This window comes from Scyliorhinus torazame, chromosome 21 (genome assembly GCF_047496885.1).
Source record: "Scyliorhinus torazame isolate Kashiwa2021f chromosome 21, sScyTor2.1, whole genome shotgun sequence".
NCBI lineage: Eukaryota > Metazoa > Chordata > Chondrichthyes > Carcharhiniformes > Scyliorhinidae > Scyliorhinus > Scyliorhinus torazame.
The window spans coordinates 56,978,288-56,999,832 of NC_092727.1; the positions used below are offsets into that span (position 1 = coordinate 56,978,288).

Below are 21,545 nucleotides of genomic sequence, written 5' to 3' on the forward strand. Positions count from 1 at the left end.
GAGCACCCGGAGGAAACCCACGCAGACACGGGGTGAATGTGCAGACTCCGCACAGACAGTGACCCAGCGGGGAATCGAACCTGGGACCATGGTGCTGTGAAGCCACAGTGCTATCCACTTGTGCTACCGTGCTGCCCAGTCGCCACACAAGCTGCTTCAGGACCACTGGTGCTGCTCATTCTGCAAATTGGACTGGCGGAATAATCGTGACGTTCTCTAGCTGGCTCAGCTCGTCATCCACATTTGACAGCAGGGCATATGGGACTGAGCAGGCCCAGAAATACTTGGGTTGAGCATTCGGGTCAACGTAAATTTAGCTGCAGCCCCCTTTATCTTCCCGAAACCTTCCGACTTTTTTCCCAGAACCTCATACGTTCCACCTGTGCCCATTCTAAAGATCTGTTGTCAATCTAGGTGAAGTCTCTGTAACCAGAAGAGACTGAGAAGACTGGGTTCGAGACCCTGCACCACTACCTGTGGCAGTCAAACTGACTGTTGTCAGTCGGTAACCGGGATCATCGTTGTCCCAATAGTTGTTAATGGTTCTCCGTTATAGGGGGGCAGCTGTGCCTTAATGTCCTTCAGGCCCAGGTGCTGGGTCCCCAAACTAACTTTCCGGAATGTCTGTTGTCCAGTGACTGAGATAGCAGCCCCCGGATCGATTTCCATATCCAACGATTGGCTGTTCATCTGGATGTCTATCTTGATTGGGGCTACGTTTGGTGCCGTAATGCAATTTATTTGTATGCAAATATCCTCATCAGGCTGGGCAATGTGCAATGCCCTGGCTCGGGTAGTTGTGTCAATTCTGGTACCTCTGAAACCCACAGTTCCTGTGAACACAAGCACAGCACCATTACGAGTCTGGCCTCAGGGGAAATGTCCCGTCGGGCTGCAGAGGTTCTTGGCGAATGGGTCTGAGCATGACAACATGACGCTGCTCAGGTGGTGACTGGCTGCGAAAGGCTGTGCTCTTGGGTGGGGGAAGCGGGGGGGGGGGGGGGGAGGGTGTGTGTGCAGGGGGATTACTTAATGGAATGGGGGGTTGTCCAACACTATGTACGTCAAAGTTCATGGATCCCTGGAGTCACTGGATCCCTTTTCCACATCACAGAATCATAGAATCTCAGAATACCTGCAGTACAGAACGAGGCCATTTGGCCCTTCACGTCTGCGCCGACCATCCAAAAGAATACCCTACCAAGGGCTGTCCCAGTAACCCTGTATCCCAATTCACCTTTGAAAACTAAGGGGAAATTTAACATGCAGACTTCACACAGACCGTCACCCGAGGTTGGAATCGGGTCCCTGGCTCTGTGAAGCACCAGTGTTAACCAGTGTGCCACCGTACCATCCATGGTCCTCTTTAAATCCAACGATGGTTCCGTCAACGATTTCTGCTGGGTCGCCATGCTATTAATGCCACACACCAGACAGTCTCGTAACATGTATAGGGGGGGTGTGGGGAATGGGTCATAGTGACAATGCTCAGCCAGCTTGGAAAGGTGCGTCAGAAATTCCACGACCGATTCCCCGGGGTTCCCCTTGTTATGAGTCAGGGTTTAGAGAACCCCAAAGGGTATCATGGAGTTCACCTGACCCACAACTTTTAATAGATTGTGGTATGGGGAGCACACGGCCCACTCTACAGGTGTGGTACAGCAGAAACTGGACAAGTATTTTTTAAAGCAAAACAATGTTTATTCTATGAACTCAAGTTAACCTTTCTAAAACAAACAGTGAACATCTTAGCAACCAGTAAATCAAATACACCCCAAAGAATACAACCTTAGGTAACCCTGTAAGCTGTCCTTTTAACATTCAAAAGACGTTCACAAACCTTCAAACAGGAGCACATTAGGTTTACATTCAATACTGAGACCTGTTACAATTCTGGGTTCACCGAATGATCCATAGATAGTCTTTGGATGGCAGAGATCAACCGTACAGCCCTTTGTTTTAACTCCAGATGCAGCTCACTGAAAAACACAGACACACTCAAGCTTTTTCTCAAACTGAAACTAAAAAGCAGAAGTAGAGCTCAGCTCCACCCACACTCTGACATCACTCCAGTCACATGAGTAGCTCCATTTCTTAAAGGTACATTTCTTAAACACCCATTTCTTAAAGGTACTCTCACATGACACCCTGGCCGTGTTGAACCAGTAACTATGCGCGATCACTGACGGTTTAGGGTCAAAATGGTTTGCAAAAAGTTCTACAAATTCATTAAACAACTTTGAATCTGGAACTGCCGGTGAGGTAAGGCTTTTGATCACACTGAAAGTTGGGACCCTGCAGGCAGTCAGGAGTATTATTTTTTGTCAGTTGGCTCCTAACATAGCATTTCCCTGGAGGAAATATCACATCCGTTCATCATACTGGTCCAACCTTCCATACCTGAGCCAAAAGCAGTGCTTTTCATTTTATCCAACCTCGCTTCCGTGCTGAGGAATTTAGGTGCGGTCCAAATGTCCAGAATCACCAGCCATAGTTTTTTCCTCGTCGCCAGTATTAAAGCTCAGGATATCTGCGAAGGTGATTCAAATGGAGGTTTATTTATAACCAAAAGAGTAGGCTGGAACTTGGGGGCAGCAGGGTGGCGCAGTAGTTAGCACTGCTGCCTCACAGCGCCGAGGACCCGGGTTCGATCCCGGCCCTGGGTTACTGTCCGTGTGGAGTTTGCACATTCTCCCTGTGTCTGCATGGGTCTCACCCCCACAACCCAAAAAGATGTTCAAGGTAGGTGAACTGGCCACTCTAAATTGCCCCATAATTGGAAAATATTGGTTTCTCGAAATCAAGAAAAAAATAAAGAGGCTGCCATTGAATTACAACACATAGATCCCAACTGGGACTACCGATCATGTCGGTCCCAATCCAGGCCGACTTTTAAGGGTTGATTCTATGAGCCCCAGCTGATATTGGATGAGCTCGTACTCCACGGTCAATCGGGTCATCCATGTGGGTCTCTTGAGGGTTAATACAGATGTGAAGAATTTAGGGAGAGTGCAAACAATATTCAGGAAATTAGCTCTTGGGATGAGGGACTTCAGTGACAAGGATTGATGAATATGGGGATGTTCTCTTTGCAGACGAGAAGGTTGAGAGGAGATTTGTGAGATATGTTCAAAATCATGAGAGACACTGGAGTAAATAGAGAGAAGCTGTTCCCATTGGGGGAAGGGTCAAGAACCAGAGGACAGTGATTCAAAGTGATAGGCAAAACAACTAAAGTCAACCTGAGGAAAAGATTTTGGAATATAAATGTAATAATCCAGGAGTCACAAAGGGGAAGGTTCAAACAGATTTATTGTGAGCTCAAAAGTAAAGCCACACGTGGGCAGCACGATAGCATAGTGGTTAGCACAATTGCTTCACAGCTCCAGGGTCCAGGTTTGATTCCCGGCTTGGGTCACTCTCTGTGCGGAGTCTGCATGTTCTCCCCGTGTCTGCATCGGTTTCCTCCGGGTGCTCCGGTTTCCTCCCACATTCCAAAGCTGTGCAGGTTAGGCAGATTGGCAATGCTAAATTGCCCTTAGTGTCCAAAATTGTCCTTATTGTTGGGTGGGGTTACTGCATTATGGGGATGGGGGAGGTGTGGGCTTGGGTAGGGTGCTCTTTCCAAGAGCGGGTGTAGACTAGATGGGCCGAATGGCCTCCTTCTGTACTGTAAATTCTATGATTCTCAACGTACAAAACATGTGCCCCAGCCCGGGACTAACAGGACCCCGGTCTGGTCTGTGATGGCTTTTAAAGGGGTCAGCAATGCTTGGTGGGCCGCCACCCGTTACCATGGGAACACATACCATGGTAATTATAGGCCAGTTAGCTTAACCTCGGTAGCAGGGAAGATGCTGGAATCTATCAAGAAAGAAGGCATCTGGTTGGAAATTGTCCCATTGGACAGACGCAGCATGGGATCATTGGATTGGATTGGATTTGGATTTTGTTTATTTTCACGTGTACCAAGGAACGGTGAAAAGTATTTTTCTGTGAGCAGCTCAACAGATCATTAAGTACATGAAAAGAAAAGGAAATAAAAGAAAATACATAATAAGGCAACGCAAGGTCCACAATGCAACAACATAAATACCGACATCGGGTGAAGCATACAGGGGTGTATTCAGAAAAGACAGCTCGTGCCTAACTAATTTAGTGGAATATTTTGAGGAGGTTACCAGTGCGGTAGACAACTGGGAGTCAATGGATGTGGTATATCTGGATTTCCAGAAAGCTTTTGACAAGGTGCCACACAAAAGTTGCTGCATAAGATGATGATACATGGCGTTAAGGGTAAAGTAAGTATGGCGTTAAGTAGCATAGATAGAGGATTGGTTAATTAATAGAAAGCAAAGAGTGGGGAGTAATGGGTGTTTCTCTGGTTGGCAATCAGTAGCTAGTGGTGTCCCTCAGGGATCAGTGTTGGGCCCACACTTGTTCACAATTTACATAGTTGATTGGAGTTGGGGACCAAGTGCAATGTGTCCAGGTTTGCAGACGACACTAAGATGAGTGGTAAAGCAAAAGGTGCAGAGACTACTGGAAGTCTGCAAAGGGATTTGGATAGTTTAAGTGAATTGGCTCGGGTCTGGCAAATGGAATAAAATGTTGACAAATGTGAGGTTATCCATTTTGGTAGGAATGACAGCACAAGTGATTATTATCTAAATGATAAAATATTAAAACATGCTGCTGTGCAGAGGGACCTGGGTGCCCTCGTGCAAGAGTCGCAAAAAGTTGGTTTGCAGGTGCTACAGGTGTTTAAAAAGGTGAATGGAGTTTTGTCCTTCATTGCTAGAGGGATGGAGTTTAAGACGAGGGAGGTTATGCTGCAACTGTATAAGGTGTTAATAAGGCCACACCTGGAGTATTGTGTTCAGTTTTGGTCTCCTTACTTGAGAAAGGACATACTGGCACTGGAAGCTGTGCAGAGCAGATTCACTAGGTTATTTCCAGAGTTGAGGGAGTTGGATTACGAGGAGAGAGTATATTCTAGGACTGTACTCGTTAGAATTTGGAAGGATGCGGGGGGGGGGGGGGGATCTTATAGAAACAGATAAAATTAGGAAGGGAAAAGATAGGATAGATGCGGGGAGGTTTTTTCCACTGGCGGGTGAAAGCAGAACTAGGGGGCATAGCCTCAAAATAAGGGGAAGTAGATTTAGGACTGAGTTTAGGAGGAACTTCTTCACCCAAAGGGTTGTGAATCTATGGAATTCCTTGCCCAGTGAAGCAGTAGAGGCTCCTTCATTAAATGTTTTTAAGATAAAGATAGATAGTTTTTTGAAGAATAAAGGAATAAAGGCTTATGGTGTTCAGGCGGGAAAGTGGAGCTGAGTCCACAAAAGATCAGCCATGATCTCACTGAATGGTGGAGCAGCTCGTGGGGCCATATTGCCTACTCCTGCTCCTAGTTCTTATGTTCTTATGTTCGTACTCCACAAGCCCCACATGGAGATCGATAAGTGATTCCTCATGAGAGTTATCACAAAAAACAAGTGATTTGGATCCGAAATGAACTGCCTGAGGATGTTGTGTAGATGTGGATATGCATGAGAGAGACATAAAGCGCACACTCAGTACGTTTTGCGCACATGAAGTAGAGACAGCCTGAGTGAGAAAGTCTGGGTGAGGATTGAAACTTGGCCATTTGGAGCAGTGTGGTAATTGGTGAAGAGTGAGAGGAGGTGCTTTTTCCCTTTTATTTTGTTTTCTTTCTTCTGGCTTTGTAATCCAGAGAGAATCCTGCGGAGGTAAGTGATATAAAGCCCTTTTCAAATTGTGGGGGGAAAATATCGAAGTGACATCACAGTAAAGCTGTGATCTGATTGGCTGGTCAATCTGTTAAATTTAAAAATCTATTAAATTTGAAAAAAAAACACTGAAAAAACTAATTAAAACTAATTAATTAACTAGGTAGATGTAACTAAACCTGAGAGCAGAGATTAGTATTTCGCATTTAATTTTACAATACAAATCTAGCACCAGGGCCAGATAGTTAATTGTTACATAGAACAGTACAGCACAGAACAGGCCCTTCGGCCCTCGATGTTGTGCCGAGCATTGTCCGAAACCAAGATCAAGCTATCCCACTCCCTGCCATTCTGGTGTGCTCCATGTACCTATCCAATAACCGCTTGAAAGTTCCTAAAGTGTCCGACTCCACTATCACAGCAGGCAGTCCATTCCACACCCTAACTACACTCTGAGTAAAGAACCTACCTCGGACATCTCTCCTATATCTCCCACCCTGAATCTTATAATTATGCCCCCTTGTAACAGCTACATCCACCCGAGGAAATAGTCTCTGAACGTCCACTCTATCTATCCCCTCATCATATAATCATAGAATTTACAGTGCAGAAGGAGGCCATTCGGCCCATCGAGTCTGCACCGGCTCTTGTAAAGAGCACCCTACCCAAGGTCCACACCTCCACCGTATCCCATAATCCAGTAACCCCACCCAACACTAAGGGCAATTTTGGACACTATGGGCAATTTAGCGTGGCCAATCCACCTGACCCACACATCTTTGGACTGTGGGAGTAAACCGGAGCACCCGGAGGAAACCCACGCACACACGGGGAGAACATGCAGACTCCGCACAGACAGTGACCCAAGCCGGGAATCGAACCTGGGACCCTGGAGCTGTGAAGCAATTGTGCTATCCACAATGCTGCTGTGCTGCCCAAGGAAATAGTCTCTGAACGTTCACTCTATCTATCCCCCTCATTATCTTATAGACCTCTATTAAGTCGCTTCTCATCCTCCTCCGCTCCAAAGAGAAAAGCCCTAGCTCCCTCAACCTTTCCTCATAAGACCTATCCTGCAAACCAGGCAGCATCCTGGTAAATCTCCTTTGCACCCTTTCCAATGCTTCCACATCCTTCCTATAATGAGGTGACCAGAACTGCACACAATATTCCAAATGTGGTCTCACCAGGGTCATGTATAGTTGCAGCATAACCCCGCGGCTCTTAAGCTCAAGCCCCCTGTTAATAAACGCTAACTATAAAACGTCTTCACGATTCTATCCAATTGAGTGGCAACCTTCAGAGATCTGTGGACATGAACCCCAAGATCTCTCTGTTCCTCCACATTCCTCAGAACACTGCCATTGACCCTGTAATCCGCATTCAAATTTTTCCTACCAAAATGAATCACCTCGCACTTATCAGGATTAAACGCCATCTGCCATTTTTCCACCCAGCTCTGCATCCTATCAATGTCTCTTTGCAGCCTACAACAGCCCTCCATCCCATCCACTACTCCACCAATCTTGGTGTCATCAGCAAATTTACTGACCCACCCTTCAGCCCCCTCCTCCGAGTCATTGATAAAAATCACAAATAGCAGAGAACCCAGCACTGATCCCTGTGGTACACCGCAAGTAACTGGTCTCCAGTCTGAAAATTTTCCATCCACCACCACCCTCTGTCTTCTATGTGATAACCAGTTACTTATCCAATTGGCCAAATTTCCCTCTATCCCACACCTCCTTACTTTCTTCATGAGCCGACCATGGGGAACCTTATCAAAAGCCTTGCTAAAATCCATGTATATGACATCACCTGCTCTACCTTCATCTACACACTTAGTTACCTCCTCAAAGAATTCAATCAAATTTGTGAGGCAAGACCTACCCTTCACGAATCCGTGTTGACTATCCCGGATTAAGCTGCATCTTTCCAAATGTTCATAAATCCTATCCTTCAGGACCTTTTCCATTATCTTCCCGACCACCGAAGTAAGGCTAACTGGCCTATAAATACCAGGCTCATTCCTATTCGCTTTCTTGAACAGAGGAACAACATTCGCCACTCTCCAGTCCTCTGGCATTATCCCCGTGGACAGCGAGGACCCGAAGAACAAAGCCAACGGCTCTGCAATCTCATTCCTTGCCTCCCAAAAAATCCTTGGATATATCCCATCTGGCCCAGGGGACTTGTCGACCCTCAGGTTTTTCAAAATTGCTAATACATCCTTCCTCCGAACATCTACCTCCTCCAGCCTACCCGCCTGAATCACACTCTCATCCTCAAAATTATGGCCCCTCTCCTTTGTGAACACTGAAGAAAAGTATTCATTCAACGCCTCTCCTATTTCTTCTGACTCCATGCACAAGTTCCCACTACTGTCCTTGACCGGCCCTACCCTCACCCTGGTCATTCTTTTAATTCTCACATAAGAGTAAAAAGCCTTGGGGTTTTCCTTGATCCGACCCGGCAAGGACTTCTCATGCCCCCTCCTAGCTCTCCTCAGCCCTTTTTCAGCTCATTCCTTCCTACCTTGTAACCCTCAAGCGATCCCACTGAATCTTGTTTTCTCATCCTTACATACTCTTCTTTTTTCCTCTTGACAAGACATTCAACCTATTTTGTGAACCATGGTTCCCTCACACGGCCATTTCCTCCCTGCCTGACAGGGACATTCCTATCAAGGATACGTACTATTTATTCCTTGAACAAGCTCCACTTTTCATTTGTGCCTTTCCCTGACAGTTTCTGTTCCCATCTTATGCTCCCCAATTCTTGCCTAATCGCATCATAATTACCCCTCCCCCAATTATAAACCTTGCCCTGTCGTATGGCCCTATCCCTCTCCATTGTAATAGTGAAAGACACCGAATTGTGGTCACTATCTCCAAAGTGCTCTCCCACAAACAAATCTAACACTTGGTCCGGTTCATCACCCAGTACCAAATCCAATGTGGCCCCCCCTCTTGTCGGCCTATCCACATATTGTGTCAGGAAACCCTCCTGCATAGTCTGTACAAAAACTGCCACATCCGAACTGTTCGACCCATAGGGGTCTTAATCAATATTTGGATAGTTAAAGTCACCCATGACAACTACCCTGAGACCTCCACACCTATCCATAATCTGTTTTGCAATTTCTTCCTCCACATCTCTATTACTATTTGGGGGCCTATAGAAAACTCCTAATAATGTGACCGCTCCTTTCCTATTTCTAACTTCGGCTCAAATTACCTCAGTAGGCAGATCCCTTCAAACTGCCTTTCTGCAGCCATTAAACTATCCTTGATTAACAATGCTACTCTTCCACCTCTTTTACCACCTTGCCTACTCTTACTGAAACATCTGTACCCCGGAACTTTTAACAACCATTCCTGTTCCTGTTCTAACCATGTCTCCGGAATGGCCAGAACATCGTAGTACTAAGTACCAATCCACGCTCCAAGTTCACCTACCTTATTCCGGATGCTCCATGCATTGAAGTAGACACACTTCAACCCACCTTTCTGTCTGCCGGTACACTCCTGCGACCTTGATACCCTCCTCAGTATCTCACTACTCTCAACACTGGCTTCTGGACTACAGCTTGTTTTCCCAGCCCCCTGACAAATTAGTTTAAACCCCCGCCCCCCTGAAGAGCCGTAGCAAATTTCCCTCCCAGGATATTGGTGCCCATCTGGTTCAGGTGCAAACAGTCCTGTCTGTACAGGTCCCACCTTCCCCAGAATGTGCTCCAATTATCCACGTAACTGAAACACTCCCTCCTACACCATCCCTGCAGCCACGTGTTTATCTGCACTCTCTCCCTGTTCCTGAACTCGCTAGCATGTGGCACCGGCAACAAACCAGAGATGACAACATGATTTGTCCTGGCTCTCAGCTTCCAGCCTAGCTCCCTAAATTCCTGTTTTAAATCCCCGTCCCTTCTCTTACCTATGTCGTTGGTAACGATGTGTACCACGACTTGTGACTGCTCCCCCTCCCCTTTCAGGATTCTTAAAACACGGACCGAGATGTCACGGACCCTGGTACCCGGGATGCAACATACTATCCGTGAGTCTCTTCCGCCGTTTATCTGTCCCTCTAACTATCGAGTCCCTAATAACTATTGCTCTCCTGATTTCCCTCCTTCCCTTCTGAGCCACAGGGACGCACTCAGAGCTGGAGATCCCTTCACCGTGGCTTACCCCTGGTAGGTCGTCCCTCTCAACAGTGTCCAAAAAGGTGTACTTGTTATTGAGGGGAACGACCACAGAGGATCCCTGCACTGACTGCTTCCTCCCAGCCCCTCTCACCGTCACCATCTATCTTTATTCTTCGGAGTAACTACATCCCTGAAGCTACTATCTATGACCACCTCTGCCTCCCGAATGATCCGAAGTTCATCCAGCTCCAGCTCCAGTTCCCTAACGGGAGCTGGAAATGGGTGCACTTCCCACAGGTGAAATCAGCAGGGACACTGACGGCGTCCCTCACCTCAAATATTCTGCAGGAGGAACATTGCACTGCCTTCCCTGCCATCACCTCTAGATAAAAAAAAGAAAAAGAAAGAGCTTACCTGTTAGTCACTCTACCCCTTAGGTTAAAGGAGGTGGAAGGGTGGGGGACACTACAAATGTAGTGTCTAGGGTTTAGAAACTGCCCAACTTAAATACAGGTAAAAATAAAACACTTAACCAGCAACCACTGCGCCCCACACGAGAACAGCAATCAGCTGTTATGGGCCTGCGCAAACAATTTAAATCTTTACTACTTACCCAGCAGTCACTCTGTCCTCACTCCGATTGGATTCAGCTGGAACCTCCCAACAGTAAGTTTTTAAAAAATTTCCTCCCCTTGTCAGCAAGCACTCACTCAGCAACCACTGCGCCCCGCACGATAACACCTCAGGGAAAAGAAAGACTACTTTCCAGTCACCAGCCAATCACTTACCTGTAGGCTGTGACATCACGATTCAACTTCTTTCTATTTCTACCTGTCCTCGAGTCTCCCTCTTAACCCATACTCGGCTGGCATCCTTACAGTGACTGCCTTTTTTTTTTGGTTAGAGGAAAGAGGTAGGGAGGGAGGAAAACACTGAAGAAGTGTTACTTAATCCAATAATAATTTAAGTATTTATTTTGATTTAATTAACGAGTGCATAAATGTTACTCAGCGTGTGCAATGCTCTAACTGTGAGCTGTGGGAGATCCGTGATGCTTCCAGCGTTCCGGTCTGCTCCGTCTGCATGAAGTGTAACCAATGGCAGCTCCTCACAGACCACGTGGTTCATTTGGAGCAGCAACTGGATGCACATAGGAACATGCAGGTGGCGGAAAACATCATAGATAGGAGTTGTAGAGACATGGCCACACCCAAGGTTCAGGCAGACAGATGGGTGACCACGAGGAAGGGCAGTCATTACAGGAATCCCCTGTGGCTGTCCCCCTCTCCATCAGGTATACCGTTTTGGATACTGTTGGTTTTGGATACAGCAGCCAGAACAGCGGCACCACAACTGGCTCTATTGCTTAGCAGGGGAGGGCAAAATGCAGGAGAGTATTAATTATAGGGGACTCTATAGTAAGCGGCACAGAAAGGTGCTTCTGTAGACGTGAAAGAGACTCGAGGGTGGTATGTTGCCTCCCTGGTGCCAGGGTCAAGGATGTCCCTGAAGGGGAGGGTGAACAGCCTGAGGTTGTAGTACACATAGGTACTAATGACATAGGCAGGAAGAGTGATGATGTCCTGCAGTCAGAGTTCAGGGAGTTAGGTCGTTCGCTAAAAAGCCAGATGCCTAGGGCTGTAATCTCAGAATTACTCTCTGTGCCACATGCCAGTGAGGCTAGAAATAGGAGGATTATGCAGCTAAACACGTGGCTAAACTGGTAGTGTAGGAGGGAGAGTTTCAGATTTCTGGACCATTGGGACCTTTTCCAGGACAGATGGGACCTGTACATGAAGGATGGGTTGCATCTAAACTGGAGGGCACCAATATCCTTGCTGGGAGGTTTGCTAGAATCACTCGGAAGATTTAAACTAGTGTGGCAGGGGGGTGGGAAACAGAGTGTTCGCTCAGAAGGTGCCATAACGAATGGGGAAATGCAGAACAAAATTAAGAGAACAACATCACACTCAAGCAGAGCAAAAAAAGGTGACAAGTGTGAGGAGGGAGGTGGTCAATGCAGGATTGAGGGTGTTGTTCCTAAATGTGCGCAGTACACGGAACAAGGTAAATGAGCTTGTTGCACATTGAAATTGCCGGTGCAATGTTGTGAGTATCACAGAGACTTGACTGCAAGGAGATCAGGGCTGGGATCTAAATATACAAGGATATCATTCAATCGAAAGGACAGGCAGATGGGCAAGGGGGTCAGGGTTGCATTGAGAGTAAGGAATTAAGTCACATTGTGCTCGCTTCGGCAGCACATATACTAAAATTGAAACGATACGGAGAAGATTAGCATGGCCCCCGCGCAAGGAATGAAGTTAAATCGAGAGCAAGGAGCGATATAGGATCAGAAGTCATAGAACCTCTGTGGGTAGAGTTGAGGAATCACAAAGGTAAAAAGGCCCTGATGGGAGATATGTCCAGGCCCCCAAGCAGTAGTCAGGATGTGGGGCAGAAAATAAATTTGGGAATAGAATAGGCATGTAAAAAACGCAATATTGCAATAATCAACAAAGAACAATACTGCCCTTCGGCCCTCCAAGCCTGCGCCAATCATGTGTCCCATCTAGACCAATCGCCTGTACCCTTCTATACCCCGTCTGTTCATATGCCTATCCAGATAAGTCTCAAAGTTTGCTAACGTATCTGTCTCAACCACCTCTCTTTTGGCAGTGCATTCCAGGCCACCACCACCCTCACCTCTCCACTGAAACTTTCTCCCCTCACCTTGAACTTGTGCTCCCTTGTAATTGTCATTTCCGCCCTGGGAAAAAGCCTCCAACTGTTCACCCTATCTATACGCCTAATAATTTTCTAAACTTCTATCAGGAATCATGGAGACTTCAATATGCAGGTGGACTGGGAAAATCAGGTTGGTAGTGGATCCCAAGAAAAGGAATTGTGGAATGTCTAAGAGATGCTTTTTTGGAGCAACTTGTGACAGCCTACCAGGGAACAGGCAATTCTGGATTTGGTGATGTGTAATGAGGCAGCCTTGATTAGGGAACTTAAGGTGAAGGAATCCTGAGGGAGGGACTTCCGGTTGCGGCTATGCGGAGCTAAGCTGCACGATTCGGCAGCTCCCGCTATCACGGACTTTCGGGCTCTTTAGAGGAGCCCCAACGTAAATTTTTTTGAAGACAACCTGTGGGGAAGGGAAGAGAGAGGGCCCCCTTCAACCTTTATGGACCGGACCAGAAGTGAAAAGGCCAATAAAGCGGCATTGGAGCAACGGGAGAAGCGAGGGAAGAAAAGCAAAATGGCGGTGGCTGGGGACAAAGCGGAGTGCGGGCCAGAGCTGCAGGAGTTCGTCAAGCGCTGCTTCGAGGAGCTGCGGAAGGAGATGCTGTTGTCGGCAATTGAAGGACTAGGGATGACCCAGAAGGCCCACAAGGTAAAGATCCAGGAGGTACAGAAAAGAGTCAGTGAGAGTGAGGACGAGATCTTGGGCCTGGCTGTGAGAGTGGAGGAGCACAAGGCGCTGCACAAGAGGTGGGCGGGAAGACTCGAAGACCTGGCGAACAGGTCGAGGAGAAAGAACCTGCGGATCCTGGGTCTCCCTGAAGGAGTGGAGGGGGCTGATGCCAGGGCATACGCGAGCATGATGCTCGGGGCGATGATGGGCGCGGAGGCCCCTTCGAGGCCGCTGGAGCTGGATGGGGCACACCGGGTGCTGGCGAGGAGGCCCAAGGCAAATGAGCTGCCAAGGGCGATGGTGGTGAGATTTCACCGGTTCACGGACAGAGAGAGGGTCCTGAAATGGGCCAAGAAGGAGCGGAGCAGCAAGTGGGACAATGCAGAGATCCGAATATACCCGGATCGGAGCACGGAGGTTGCAAGGAGGAGAGCGGGTTTCAACCGGGCCAAGGCGGTGTTGCACCGGAAAGGAGTGAGATTGGGAATGCTGCAGCCAGCGTGACTGTGGGTCACACACAAGGATCAACACTATTATTTTGAAACGCCTGAAGAGGCGTGGATCTTCATACAAACCGAAAAGTTGGACTCTAACTGAGGGTTTGCGAGGGTGGGGGGGTTGTTTTGGGGTTTGATGTGTGATGGTTGTTGTCCACAGGGGGCCAATCACACGCAGGAAATGTTACATGGGCTGGGGGAGAGAGACAAGGCCGCAACAGGAGCTGCGCCAGAGGGGGCGGGGTAGGCTTCGGAAAGCGCGGGGTTTTTCCCGCGCTAGGGAAGAAAGGCGGGAAGGGGAATGGAGGAACGCACACTGATTGGGACACTCCCACACTGGGAGGTCAATGGGACGGCGGGGGAAGCCGGGGTCAGCAGGTGTCAGCTGACTTACGGGAGTGATATGGGGGGAGCAAAAAAGCTAGACAGGGGTCTAGCAGGGGGAGGGGGGAAGGGGGGGGGAAGGGTTGCTGCTGCACTGTCCGAAAGGGAATGGGACACAGAAGAGGTGGTCGGGGCGGGGGTCTCCCGGCTGGGGGACTGGAGGGTGAGGGCGGCGCGGACACGGGACTGGGGGGTGAGAGCCCCTCCAATCCGACCGATAAGGTGGAACGTGAGGGGCCTGAACGGGCTGGTGAAGAGGGCCCGAGTGTTTGCGCACTTAGGGGGTTTATGGATCAGATGGGGGAGTGGACCCATGGAGGTTTGCTAGGCCGCAGGCCAGGGAATTTTCTTTTTTCTCCCACGTGCACAAAGCCTGGGCAGGGCGCTCATCCCGAGGGTGGAGGGAACGGAGCATTCAGCCATAGTCGTTTCGGATCACGCCCCGCACTGGGTGGAACTGGAGCTTGGGGAGGAGAGGGACCAACGCCCGCTGTGGCGGCTGGATGTGGGACTGCTGGCAGATGAAGTGGTGTGTGGGAAGGTGAGGGGGTGCATCGAAAGTTACTTGGAGGCCAACGACAACGGGGAGGTGCGGGTGGGGGTGGTATGGGAGGCGTTGAAGGTGGTGATCAGGGGAGAGCTAATCTCCATCAGGGCTCATAGGGAGAAGACAGAGGGCATGGAAAGGGAGAGGTTGGTGATGGAGATTTTAAGAGTGGACAGGAGATACGCAGAGGCCCCTGAGGAGAGATTACTTGGGGAAAGACAACATCTCCAGACGGAGTTTGATCTGTTGACCACAGGGAAGGCAGAGGCACAGTGGAGGAAGGCGCAGGGGGCGACCTACGAGTATGGGGAAAAGGCGAGTCGGATGCTGGCACACCAGCTCCGTAAGAGGATGGCAGCGAGGGAAATAGGGGGAAGTCAAGGATGGAAGGGGAGCCACGGTGCGGAGTGCGACTAAAATAAACGAGGTATTCAAGGCCCTCGATAAGGAGCTGTACAGATCCCAGCCCCCAGCGGGGGAAGAGGGGATGAGACGATTCCTAGACCAACTGAGATTCCCGAGGGTGGAGGAGCAAGAGGTGGCTGGTTTGGGGGCACCAATTGGGTTGGAGGAGCTGAGCAAGGATTTGGGGCGCATGCAGGCGGGGAAGGCCCCGGGACGGGACGGGTTCCCGGTGGAGTTCTACAGGAAGTACGTAGACCTGTTGGTCCCGCTACTAGTGAGGACCTTTAATGAGGCAAGAGAGGAGGGGACCCTGCCCCCGACAATGTCGGAGGCGACGATTTATTTGATCCTAAAGTGGGACAAGGACCCACTGCAATGTGTGTAATTGCTGGCAAAAGTGCTGGCTACGAGGATCGAGGACTGTGTCCCGGGGGTGATCCACGAGGACCAGACGGGATTTGTAAAGGGCAGGCAACTAAACACCAATGTGCGGCGGCTCTTAAACGTGATAATGATGCCATCGGAGGAGGGAGAGACGGAGATAGTGGCAGCTATGGACGCGGAGAAGGCCTTTAACCGAGTAGAGTGGGAGTACCTCTGGGAAGTGCTGCGTAGGTTTGGGTTCGGGGGAGGGTTTATCATTTGGGTTAAGCTCCTTTACAGAGCCCCGGTGGCGAGTGTAGTGACGAACCGACGGAGGTTGGAGTACTTTCAGCTGTACCGAGGGACGAGGCAGGGGTGCCCCCTGTCCCCCCTGTTTTTTGCATTGGCGATCGAACCCTTGGCCATGTCATTGAGAGAGTCTAGGAAATGGAGGGGGGTGGTCCGAGGGGGGGGAAGAGCATCGGGTGTCGCTTTATGCGGATGACCTGTTGCTGTCTGTGGCGGATCCAATGGAGGGGATGGTGGAGATCATGCAGACTCTAAGGGAGTTTGGGGAGTTTTCGGGCTATAAGCTCAATGTAGGGAAAAGTGAGCTTTTTGTAGTACAGGCAGGGGACCAAGAAAGGGGGATAGGGGGTCTACCGCTGAGGAGGGCGGAGGGGAGCTTTCGGTACCTGGAGATCCAGATAGCCAGGAGTTGGGGGGCCCTACATAAACTGAATCTGACGAGGTTGGTGGAGCAAATGGAGGAGGACTTCAAAAGATGGGACATGTTACCGCTCTCGCTAGCGGGTAGAGTGCAGTCGGTCAAAATGGTGGTCCTTCCGAGGTTTCTTTTTGTGTTTCAGTGCCTTCCCATCGTGATCACCAACGCCTTTTTTAAGAGAGTAGGTAGGAGTATTATGGGGTTTGTGTGGGCGAATAGGACCCCGAGGGTAAGGAGAGGGTTTCTGGAACGCAGTAGGGACCCAGGAGGGTTGGCGCTGCCAAACCTAGGGAACTACTACTGGGCAGCAAATGTGGCGATGATCCGCAAGTGGGTGATGGAGGGAGAGGGGGCAGCATGGAAGAGGATGGAGATGGCGTCCTGTAAAGGAACGAGCCTGGGGGCGTTGGTGACGGCACCGCTGCCGCTCTCGCCGTCAAAGTATACCACAAGCCCGGTGGTGGCGGCAACGCTAAGGATCTGGGGCCAGTGGAGACGGCACAGGGGTGCAATGGGAGCCTCGGTGTGGTCCCCGATCAGGGGTAACCACCGGTTTGTCCCGGGGAGGATGGACGGGGGGTTTCAGAGCTGGCATCGGGCGGGGATTGGAAGAATGGGGGACCTGTTCATTGACGGGACGTTTGCGAGCCTAGGGGCACTGGAGGAGAAGTTTGAGATACCCCCGGGAAATGCTTTTAGATATATGCAGGTGAGGGCGTTTGTGAGGCGACAGGTGAGGGAATCCCCGTTGCTCCCGGCACAAGAAGTTCAAGACAGGGTGATCTCGGGTGTATGGGTCGGGGAGGGCAAGGTGTCGGCAATGTACCAGGAGATGAAAGAAGAGGGGGAAGCGCTGGTAGAGGAGCTGAAGGGTACATGGGAGGAGGAGCTGGGGGAGGAGATTGAGGAATGTCTGTGGGCTGATGCCCTGGGTAGGGTTAACTTCTCCTCGTGTGCCAGGCTCAGCCTGATACAATTTAAGGTGGTTCACAGAGCGCACTTGACGGGGGCGAGGTTGAGTCGGTTCTTTGGGGTAGAGGACAGATGTGGAAGGTGCTCAGGGAGCCCGGCGAACCATGTCCAAATGTTTTGGTCATGCCCGGCACTGGAGGGGTTCTGGAGAGGAGTGGGGGGAACAATATCTCAGGTGGCGAAAGTCCTGGTCAAGCCAAGCTGGGAGCTAGCAATATTTGGAGTAGTGGACGAGCCGGGAGTGCAGGAGGCGAAGGAGGCCGGCATTCTGGCCTTTGCGTCCCTAGTAGCCCGGCGAAGGATCTTGCCAATGTGGAAGGAGGCGAAGCCCCCCAGCGTGGAGGCCTGGATAAACGTCATGGCTGGGTTCATAAAGTTGGAAAGGATTAAGTTCGCCTTGAGAGGGTCTGCGCAGGGGTTCTACAGGCGGTGGCAACCGTTCCTAGACTATCTCATGGAGCGTTAGAGGAAGGTCGGTCAGCAGCAGCAGCAACCCAGGAGGGGGGGGGGGGGGGGGGGGGGGGGTGGAGTGGACTCGATGGGCCGAATGGCCTTACTTCCGCTCTTATGTCTTATGGTGTTATGGTCTTATAACATCTAACTGAATTTGTTGTTGCTGGAGGCTCAATTTGATGATCATAGAATCATAGAATCATAGAAGTTTACAGCATGGAAACAGGCCCTTCGGCCCAACCAGTCCATGCCGCCCAGCTTTTACCATTAAGCTAGTCCCAGTTGCCCGCACTTGGCCCATAACCCTCTATACCCATCTTACCCATGTAACTATCTAAATGCTTTTTAAAAGACACAATTGTACCCGCCTCTACTACTACTAGGTTAGATGGCTTTTGTTTCGGTGCAACATCGTGGGCCGAAGGGCCTGTACTGCGCTGTATTGTTCTATGTTCTATGTACTTCTGGCAGCACATTCCAGACACTCACTACCCTCTGAGTGAAGAAATTGCCCCTCTAGGCCCTTTTGAATCTCTCCCCTCTCACCTTAAACCTATGCTCTCTAGTTTTAGACTCCCCTACCTTTGGGAAAAGATGTTGACTAATAGAATAGTATAGAATAATAGAATAGTACTGCCGCTACGACAGTGCAACGCTCCCTAAGTACTGCCCCTCCGACAGTGCGACGCTCCCTCAGTACTGACCCTCCGACAGTGCGGCGCTCCCTCAGTCCTGACCCTCCGACAGTGCGGCAATCCCTCAGTACTGACCCTCCGACAGTGTGGCGCTCCATCAGTACTGACCTTCCGACAGTGTGGCGCTCCCTCAACACTGACCCTCACACAGTGCGGCGCTCCCTCAGTACTAAGCCTCCGACAGTGCGGTACTCCCTCAGCACTGACCCTCCCACAGTGCGGTGATCAATCAGTACTAACCCTCTGACAGTGCGGCGCTCCCTCAGTACTGACCTTCCCACAGTGCGGCGCTCCCTCAGTACTGACCCTCCGACAGTGCAGTGTTCCCTCAGCACTGACCCTCCGACAGGGTGGCGCTCCCTCAGTACTGACCCTCCGATAGTTCGACGCTCCCTCAGTACTGACCCTCCCACAGAGCAGCACTCCCTCAGCACTGACCCTCCGACATGAGAGTGTTCATTTGCAGAATTTTTTTTAAAAAACAATACCGAGTTTAACCAGTACCTTCAGTGAAGAGAAATGTATCAGTGAGAAATTAAGAAATAATACAGTAAACTGTACTTCAGTTATTTGGAAACAGACTGACATTCAGAATGTTTCCCCGATGGGAGTTGCCCTTCGAGAGATACAGTTGGCAACATTTTATTCAATTTTTGAGAATAGACATTTGGAATTTGCGGTCCTGTTGACAACTGAGTTCAATAAAAAATCTTTCAATTTGAGTCATAAAGTGAAGAAATGTTCTCAGATTGTTGAACAGCTTTTAGAAATTCCTCACCAGCCCCCAACCCTGTGAGGTGGAGCAACAGGAACAATGGGAAACAATGAGAACGCACGGACATAAAACTAGGTGGTGGGAGCTGAGTGAAGCTGACAGTCTGTCTGTGGGTGTGAAGGAACCTGTTTTGGTGACTCATGATTCTTCAGAAACGAGGCGGGGTTATCTTCAATAAAGTGGCACAAACACCAGCATAAATGCTCAAAAGACAACGTTTCACTCGTTTCATATGACAACCATCGTCCTTGATTAAGGTAAGACACAGGATTGCGTTAACAAGGGATTGCTTAGAAAAATGCAAGCAAGTGAAAACCATGTGGACTGAGAGAGCTGAGAAATTTAAAAGGAGGAATAACAGCTGCAATAAAATTCCAAAAGGGGCTGTAAGGCTAACAGTTGAAGGTGTCAGAAATATATTCAGAGGGAAAGTGCAGTCGAGGTTGTTGAGGAACTTTAAAGACCGACGCGCATAATATTGGAAACAACAATATGCAAATGACAGACTTTGTAACTGAGAGATTTTGCTTCAGACAAAGAGGGTAAAATACGAGAGAAGCAAGATAAACTACTGAAGAAATTCAGCAGCAACATATTCAGAGAGCCGGTCGTGAGAAAATTGAAGATGTTTGTGCTTGAAACACAAAATGTGGTATTTACCCTGTGGACAATAAACTCAGCTATACTGTTCTTGAAGTCTGTGATCATGAAGATAATTGTGCATGTCGGAGCTTTACAGAGAGTGCTGCAATTGAGCAAATCAGAGAGAGAGAGGAATGAGATACTGGTCGGGATTTTCTGGGCGCGATTCTCCACTCCCGCGCCAGTTGAAAGAATCGCCTGGGCCGCCAAAATTTCCGGGGACGCCGGTCCGACGCCCTCCCGCGATTCTCCCAAGCGGCGGGAACGGCCCGGTCGAGTTTCGCGGGCCGCAGGCCGGAGAATCGCCGGAGACACCCAAAATGGCGATTCTCCGGCACCCCCGCGATTCTGAGGCCCGGATGGACCGAGCGGCCAGGCCAAAACGGCGGGTTCCCCCCGGCGCTGTCCACACATGTTCGCTGCAGTCGTGGGCGGTGCGTGAATGCTGGGGGGGCGGCCTGTGGGCGGGCGAGGGGGGATCCTGCACCGGGCTTCACCTGCAATGTGGGGTGGCCCGCGATCGGTGAGCACCAATCGTCGGGCCGTCCTCTCTGAAGGAGGACCTTCCGCGGCCCCGCAAGATCCGTCCCCCATCTTCTTGCGGGGCTGATTTGGACAGGACGGCAACCACGCATGCGCGGATGACGTCCGTTGTGCGGCGCCGGCCGCGTCATCTATGCGGCGCCACATTTACGCGGGCGACAAGGCCTGGCGCGGGTAGATGACGCGGCCCCGATACTGGACCATTGTCAGGTCCTGAATCGGTCGGGACCGGGACGGCGCGGCCACTTCGGCGTGGGGGTAGAGAATCCTGCCCCAGAGTTTGGGATATTATCCCGCCGGGACTGAATAGCGTGCGGTTCATGTTCCCATTGAGGGCGCTATTCGAGAAGCGAGGCAGGAGAAGCAAATGGGCCAGCAATCTGCCCATGTGAATTGACTGCAATTCCCATTCCCACTGGTGTCAGATTTGGTGGGGCCGGAATTCGAGCTGGAGAGCCTGACAAGCTGACGCTGCTTATTAGCACTCCATTTTCCCAATGCTCTTATTCCAGCCAAGTTGATGGCTCCACGGAGGCAGGATCCATGCTTCCTGGCAAGTGAGCTGGGCAGGATGCTCAACACAGTGGAGGGGCACTCTCTTCCACAGGGTGGGCTGCAGACTGCAGCGAGCTGTAGTTAACAGCGCCTGGAAGGAGGTGGCAGAGGCGGTCAGTATTGCCAGCGCCTCACGAGGAGAACTGGAATCCAATGCTGCAAAAGGATGAATGACCTCCTCAGGGCAGCTCGGCTGAATCAGCATCTCTACGCCCCTGGCATCACACCTGTCCCTCACTCTTCACTCCCCAAACCCCGAGAGGCCAATAACACCCCACCTTCCTGCATTTCCAATACAACCCACCCTCCACCAATCACCAACACATGCATTGCCCTCTTGAAATGAAAAAAAAAGAAATGAAAATCGCTTATTGTCACAAGTAGGCTTTAAATGAAGTTACTGTGAAAAGCCCCTAGTAGCCACATTCCGGCGCCTGTTCGGGGAGGCTGGTACGGGAATCGAACTGTGCTGCTGGCCTGCCTTGGTCTGCTTGAAAAGCCAGTGATTTAGCCCAGTATGCTAAACCAGCCAGGAGCCTTGCACACACATGCCATCAGCTGCAGACCCCCTGTAGAACTCGCCTCCCAGCATACTACCATATCCTTTCTGTGTCCCCAAGAACAAGGTGGCCCAGAGCAGACAAAAGTGGTAGACGAGCGGAG

The 21,545-nt window shown here is 50.2% G+C and overlaps 1 protein-coding gene, 1 long non-coding RNA gene and 1 other non-coding gene across 6 annotated transcripts in view; 2 read left to right on the forward strand and 1 right to left on the reverse strand.

Moving 5' to 3' along the window:
* Window positions 1-1,729: 1,729 nt before the first annotated feature.
* On the reverse strand, window positions 1,730-18,699 carry LOC140397986 (uncharacterized). Its single transcript, XR_011937373.1, has 3 exons — window positions 18,641-18,699; window positions 2,401-2,530; window positions 1,730-1,979 (listed from the first exon to the last, which is right to left on the reverse strand). It is a non-coding gene; the product is annotated as an uncharacterized lncRNA (long non-coding RNA).
* Window positions 12,149-12,254, forward strand: LOC140398775 (U6 spliceosomal RNA). Its single transcript, XR_011937555.1, has one exon. It is a non-coding gene; the product is annotated as a U6 spliceosomal RNA (small nuclear RNA).
* Window positions 18,700-19,240: 541 nt separating the features above from the next.
* The window catches only part of LOC140398299 (CMP-N-acetylneuraminate-beta-galactosamide-alpha-2,3-sialyltransferase 4-like), a 189,815-nt gene continuing 187,510 nt past the window's right edge, over window positions 19,241-21,545 (forward strand). For 3 of the 4 annotated variants that reach the window (XM_072486823.1, XM_072486821.1, XM_072486822.1), the window contains exon 1: window positions 19,242-19,399. The gene's annotated coding sequence lies outside the window, so the exon portion shown is untranslated. Of the gene's footprint in view, window positions 19,400-21,545 lie in introns of all 4 variants that reach the window. The other variant, XM_072486825.1, reaches the window with a different exon arrangement.